The following is a 6,030-nucleotide window of genomic DNA, read 5'->3' as shown; positions in this document are numbered from 1 at the left end:
TACAATTTTCGGACTCACCTGTCTCTTGTTCTGGCTTCTTGGTAAGACCATTGCCATTTCTTAATTTCTTTTATGAGATTATCAAGAATGTTTTAACACTGCATCACCTTCAAATTCTATTTTTTTCCTTCATTGTTACAGAGTTCATGTTATTGTAAAGTAGATTCAAAATTAAATAAAGTACTTATTTAAAAAAAAAGTTCAAGCTAAATTACAAAATTATACCTAAATCAATAACTAGTTTAGCTCAGAAAGTTTGAAACATGGAACAAAGATCTAGTAATCAACCCTAGGGTAGATTGAAGACATCAGCACTTACGATCACTTACTATGATACACTAGAAGAACAAAGAGTCTCAACCATTCCATTCACAGCTTCACTTTTCCTCTGGATTTTCTGTGACATTCTTCTGTAAAGCCTCTTCAACATTTGCTGTTGTGTTCTCTTGTTGGGAATGATCTGTGTTGGGCTGCAAAGGAGGAGGCTGGGATGGTAAGTTCTCTGTCTGAGATGCTGAATTCTCCTCTTGTGATGATGGTTCTACAGTGATCTTCAGGTCTTTATCTTGGCCACTCGGTGAAACAGATCCTTCAGTAACACCTTTGCTTGGATCTTCTTTGTTATCTTGTTTTGGAGGATTAGAAGTCTCTGAGTGAGGTACCTGTTCTGAAGGATCATCACACTCAGCTTCATTTCCTACAGAACCTTGTGATTCATCATTAGTATCATCTCCTTCATTCATAGATGCATCTTCAGCTTCAACCGTTTGACTTATAGCTGCTGCATCTTTAGCTTCAACTGTTTGACTTATTGCTGCTGCATCTTCAGCTTTAACTGTTTGACTTACAGCTGCTGCATCTTCAGCTTCAACTGTTCGATCCGTAGCTGAATCTACAGTTGGTTTTGCTGTCTCAGAATGTGGCGTTGCCTCTTTGTTAACCTTTGGATTAATTTTACTAACCATCTTGGGTGACTGAACATCAGCTGTCGCAGAAGACATTTTTGCTGTGGTGGCGCTTCTCATAACGCGACCATATTTAGGGGGGAAAAGACTTGCCACTGTACAACTGCACACATCTTGAGCAATGCCATTCAGATTTAGGAACACCTTTGATATTGTTAGCTTGTAGACATTTCAAGTGATATCCCTTTTCACAGGCATCACAAATCAGCAGCGTCTCTACTTCGTTGATGGTTCCTTGGCACATCTGGCATGTCATTGCTTTGCTCATATACTCTCTTGAAGGTGGATTCCACAAGAGGTTTTGTTTAACCCTCGGTTGCAGTACCTGTGGATAATCTTAGCGATTTCAGCATGGTGGTGTGTTCCAAAAGGTGAAGAGGTCTGCCCATAAGTCACTCCTTTCATGCCTGGGAATGCACCTGGCTGAGGTTGAGACATGAAGGGTCGAAAGGTCGGATCTGTGACTCTTGAAGAGCTCGGAACGTGAACTTTGCTCTCTGATGGAGTTCCAAATGATATGGTGGAGGAACTGGGATGAGGTTGGGCAGACCAAGATGCAGCAGCATTCCCATAATAATTTCCACCAGGAACTGCTGGTTACAAGAAGAAGTAATAGTTTAGAGATACACTTGTCCACAATGAACCAAAAAATATGACCATAACACTCAAATTAGACACAAAATGAAACCTAACAGACGTTTGAAAGAGCACAACAGAAATGATATGCAAAGGCATAAAACACCTGTAAACTTCTTAAAGACAAAACCTAAAAAGAGCACACTGAAAAACGGGAAAGTTTGTTGATAACTTCAAAAACCAAACAATGGGTAAGTTTGTGAACTTCTAATGTATACTATTAAGCCACCACCCATATCAAATCAACCAAATGACCCAAAATAATCTCCACCAAACAATACCAAAACTGGAGTAAATTCGTCCAGCTGATGATAACTTGGAAAATAATATGGGGACAGAAGAATGTACGTAAGGTCAACTTACCTGGTCCGTGTGAAGAAGCACTGGCATGCACATCCGGCTTAAACTGTGGTCTAATCCCTGATGCATCCTTAACGAAATGGGTTCCACTTGCATTAACAGCACTACCGGATACCTTCATCTCGTTATTAACCCACTGATGTCCCATAGAAACACTACTTGCTGCAAAAAAAAACATACAAGATTGTCATGACTACTTAGTGAGACTATTATTAAGCAGGTTGTATAAGCATAGTGAGTCATACCCGGAGTTAAATGAGCTGGAGATGTATAGGCAGTGGGAACTACTGTGTTCTTCTTCGCATCTTCCATCTAAAAAAAGACACATTAATGACAAAAACAAATCGTATTAGATCAAGAAGGCAACATTTGATTCGAATCAATCAATTGAAAGCAAAAAAGAACAAACCTTTCTCTTGCCAAGAGAGAGCTTCTCGGAGATGGTTAACTTAGGAGCTCGGAACCCTAATCTCTGATCCTTGAGCTTACCGTTCAAACCCAGATCTTCAATCACAGCTCCGATAGCATCCCTACCGATGATATCCTTTGGAGGAAACTCTTGACACATGTCTACCAGTTTCGATTTAGCTTCAACCATTAGCTCAAGCTCCAATTCCGTCGGGGGTTTGCCTCCTCGGATCCTCCGTAGTGCGGATAAGACGAGAACAATCTCTGCTACTCTGTTTACTTCCTCGTCGAATCGCGGTTTCTTTGACGGTGGAGGCGCACATTCTCCCTCTCCCTTCGCTCTACGTCTCTGCTCTCTTCTGCATCCCTCGTTTAACCGTGAAGTCACTTCGACGGATTCGAGATTCGTCGGTACATCGGTAGCCGCCGCTTCCATCCTCAACGTGGGAGAGAGAGAAAGAGAGAGAGAGAACCCTAGAAGAAAGAGAGGGAGATCTGAGAGTTTCCTGGGAGTTTTAAAATTTTTGAAAATGAAAATGTAATCGCGCAAAACCTAATTTTCGCGGGTAAAAATTTGGGGAAAAGAAAAAAGATTTGAGGATAAAAGAGGAGAGCCGATTTACATAAAGAGATTTGCAGCAGAAGAAGGATTTTAGAGCGAGAGAGGACGGACGGAGCGAGTTTCGTTGCTATTTTCTACATAGATAATTATTTATTAATATATATATTTTAACAGCTGTATCATTGTTTTTTTGGGCTAAGAGTTGGGCCTGTATAAATTGATGTCTTTTTTACAGTGTAGCCCCGTGGACTTCTTCTGCTTCTTCTTTTTTTTTTTTTTGTAATGCAGGTTATATAACTTTTATTTAAAATATATTTAAACCTAAAATTTATTTGTTCAGCAAAAAGAGAGTAAGTTATCTCTACTCTCTTAACCATTACAAATCTTTTAGAGCGTAGAGAAATCTGTTTTTTTTTTTCCTTTTGGTGTAAATCTTTGATCTTTAATCGATAATGAGTTCTCCTTTTCGGATTTTGTTCTTTGCATAGGCGATTTTGCATCGAGGAAAAATGTATATATAGAAAGGACTATTTATATATATATCAGCTTAAACCTAATTAGTGTCGTGACTTGCTCTCCATATATTGTAATGCATAATTATAATAAAACTCAAGTTCCATAATTTTATATGGTATCATAGCCGTCGCTCTAAAGACCTAACTCAAGTTCCACAATCTCTTTTCACGTCACAAGCTTTGACAACATCTCCAAACAACTCTGCTACTATCACCGACACCAATACCACAAACCCAAACACACAAACCCTTCTTAATATAAACATGTATAGTGTTTCTAAGCTTTCAGCTACAAATTACCTCATGTGGAGTCTCCAAGTTCATGCTTTGGTAGATGGTTATGTTTATATTGGCCATCTTGATGGATCTACTGTGATACCATCTCCGATGATTACAGTTGATGGTGAAACTAGAACCAATCAAGAACATATGATCTGGAAGTGGCAAGATCGCTTGATCTACAATGTGTTGTTGGGTGCCATTACTCTCCCTCTTTAACGGATGGTCTCCCGTGCGCTTACTGCTGCTCAGGTGTGGGAGACTCTAGCCGCTACATATGTGAAGCCTAGCAGGCTCACATCAAAAATCTGTGCAATCAACTCAAGTATAAGAAAGAAGACAAAACTACTGATGTCTATGTGCAAGGGGTTACGACTAGAGTTGATCAGCTTGCAATTCTAGGAAAACCCATGGATCATGAAGATCAGATAGCTGAGGTACTTAAAGGCTTACCTACTGAGTACAAGACGGTGATTGACCAGATTGAAGGCCGTGACACACCCCCAATGGTCACTGAAATTCAAGAGAAATTGCTTCATCATGTAGCCATGTGTCTACTCGCAATGAAATTATATTTAAAGCGCAGGGTATCTCTCATCTTACTTCACCTCTGCACACTCCTGAACACAATGGTATTACGGAGAGGTAGTGATACACTATGGATTTGACCCGTTTTCATTCATAGTTTATAGGTGTTTTTACTAATAATTATTATATTATAGAGTCTATTTATTATATTTATAAGATCATGAATGTTTTGGAGATAAGTGATTTCTGGAGTATTTTGGAGATATTTGGAGCAAGCACCCGAGATGACCATCGAGCTCGACCATCGGTCGATATTGTGTATCGATCGACAACGAAGCGCGCAGAACCTGTTTGGTCACAGCTAACTTGAAGCCCAAGTCTTCACCATTTTACAAGATTACCCATAACGAGTTTTACCCTAATTATATAAGCTTTGCCGCTATGTTAGAGGCAAAGTGTGCTTTTCTAGTTTTACTATTATCACAACAAAGGTTTTTAGGATTTTGATAGATTGGAGAGAAGATCCAAAGTTATAATTGTGATTGGAACTCCATTGATATCTATTTACTATTCTAATAAAGTTTTATACTTAACTGTTGTTATGAATTGCTTAGCCATGTTTGAGTAGTTTCATTGTTAGATTTTAGGGTTTAAATAGGTTAGGAGGGATTAGCCCCAACTATAGAATGCTGAGTTGTGATAATCATCTTTAGGATTGTTCATTAATGCATGTGTCTAGATTAGCAACCTAGAACCTGCCCTTGGATTTGATTGATAAAGCGAGAGCTTTTTTCTCATTCTGAAAACATTCTAATAGAACTAGTTTCTTGCTATGAGCAAGGCGGAGAGCTGATCTAGTGAGCTTAGTAAGCTGTTATTCAACCCGCACATAAAGCTTGACTAGAGCGCGTCGATCGATATGACACTTGAATAACCAATCAACATAGTAAAAGGTGTATCGGTCGATATCCCTACAAGATTATCGATCGACTCTTTTTATTGTTCAAAAAGCGACAGTTGAGATCGATAGATCTAATTAATAGACAAGTCCAAACATTGCGAACGCTGATGGACTTGTAGACTAAATAGTTAAGCTTTACATTACCATGCATGCAACTCATTAGGCATCTGTAGGATTATAATCCCAAGTTTCTGAAATAAAAACCCTGAGTCTAACTATTTCCTTTTTAAGCACCAAAACCTCAAACCAGCTATTGAACAAATACTTGTTTAATATAAAAACTGCAATTTACATTTGAAAACTCTAAAACCATCTTGCTTAACAAATCATATTAGATTTCCTAGGTTTCCTAGATCCCTGTGAATTTGATCCCTAAGTACTACAACTCGACCTCTTATTTGAGAGAGTATAAATCACTCCTTAGGGTAATTTGAGTGGTATCAGGAAGCATCGGCATGTCCTGGAGACAGGATTGACACAGATGTCCCAAGCAAAGATGTCGAAGAAAACACTGGCCTTTTGCCTTTGCTGCAGCCATCTACTAGATTAATCGGTTGCCAACACAAAACTTGGAGTTTCAATCACTATATCGGAAGCTATTCCAGAAATCTTCGAATTACAATCGGCTTAGGGTTGTAGGATGCCTTTGTTTTTCTTGGCTGCGACCATACACAAAACATAAATGAGAGGATCAGTCAAAGCCTTGCATATCTTTGGGCTACTCGACAAGCCAAAGTGCTTACCTATGTCTCCATGTTCCCACTTGAAGGTTATACACATCTCGACATGTAACTTCCAAGAGACGGTGTTTCCATT

The 6,030-nt window shown here is 39.1% G+C and overlaps 1 pseudogene; it reads right to left on the bottom strand.

Annotated features, from left to right (window-relative positions):
- Positions 1–147: 147 nt before the first annotated feature.
- Positions 148–3,050, bottom strand: LOC106451657 (annotated as a pseudogene).
- Between the last annotated feature and the right edge of the window lie 2,980 nt (positions 3,051–6,030).

The sequence above is a fragment of the Brassica napus genome, chromosome A5 (genome assembly GCF_020379485.1).
Source record: "Brassica napus cultivar Da-Ae chromosome A5, Da-Ae, whole genome shotgun sequence".
NCBI lineage: Eukaryota > Viridiplantae > Streptophyta > Magnoliopsida > Brassicales > Brassicaceae > Brassica > Brassica napus.
This window is presented reverse-complemented; position numbering and strand designations above follow the sequence as displayed.